Source organism: Mesitornis unicolor, unplaced genomic scaffold, assembly GCF_000695765.1.
Source record: "Mesitornis unicolor isolate BGI_N332 unplaced genomic scaffold, ASM69576v1 scaffold40710, whole genome shotgun sequence".
NCBI classification, from domain to species: Eukaryota; Metazoa; Chordata; class Aves; order Mesitornithiformes; family Mesitornithidae; genus Mesitornis; species Mesitornis unicolor.
In genome coordinates, this window is record NW_010161051.1 from 1,273 (window position 1) to 1,931 (window position 659).

The 659-nt window shown below is 64.5% G+C and overlaps 1 protein-coding gene across 1 annotated transcript in view; it reads right to left on the reverse strand.

The window, feature by feature from the left end:
• The window catches only part of LOC104546399 (brain mitochondrial carrier protein 1), a gene marked incomplete at its 5' end in the record, with an annotated part of 4,691 nt that overhangs the window by 1,203 nt on the left and 2,829 nt on the right, over positions 1-659 (reverse strand). The window lies entirely within an intron of this gene.

Below are 659 nucleotides of genomic sequence, written 5' to 3' on the forward strand. Positions count from 1 at the left end.
GGAAACGCTCAGCTCTGCCTCATCAAGAGCCCACTGCAGGGGCAGCCCACAGCCCAGCGAGGGTCTGCGGGTGCTGTCGGGGTGACACAGACCTGAAGGTGGCCTCTTGGAAGTGCACATCCCCTCTCACCAGGGCAAACACCTCCTCGGGGCGGGGAAGGAGGGAGGAAGAGCAAAGGCAGCAAGAGGGAGCACGCAGCCGCAAGCCTCCACGTATGCTCCAGTGCTCGCCACCGTCAGCCCACAGCACGCAGGGCCAGACGGGGAAAGGCAGGTGAAGAGAGACCCTGGGGGGTCTCCAGCCCACCCACTGCTCAGCGCAGGCTGACTTCACACCCTGTCAGATCATGGGGTCCTGGCATCGGAGCCTCTGAGCATCTCAGAGCCCCTACAGCAACGGCTGCAGGGACCAGGACGAGGGCTGGAGCAGCTCTTCCAGCTGGCTGCTAGAGGCAATGGCACCTTCTTGTTGACACCGGGGCAGTTGACACCGGGGCGCAGACACGGAGCAGCGGCATTTCTGGCCACCGGCGAGCTGAAATCAAGCTGGCGTTTCACCTCACCGCAGGCTTTCTGTGAGGTGGGCTCTGGGTGCGCTTGCTGGGCAGCCAGAGCAGAGCAGACCCCTCGGAAGGGCCAGGCCTAGGCAGGTCTCACCC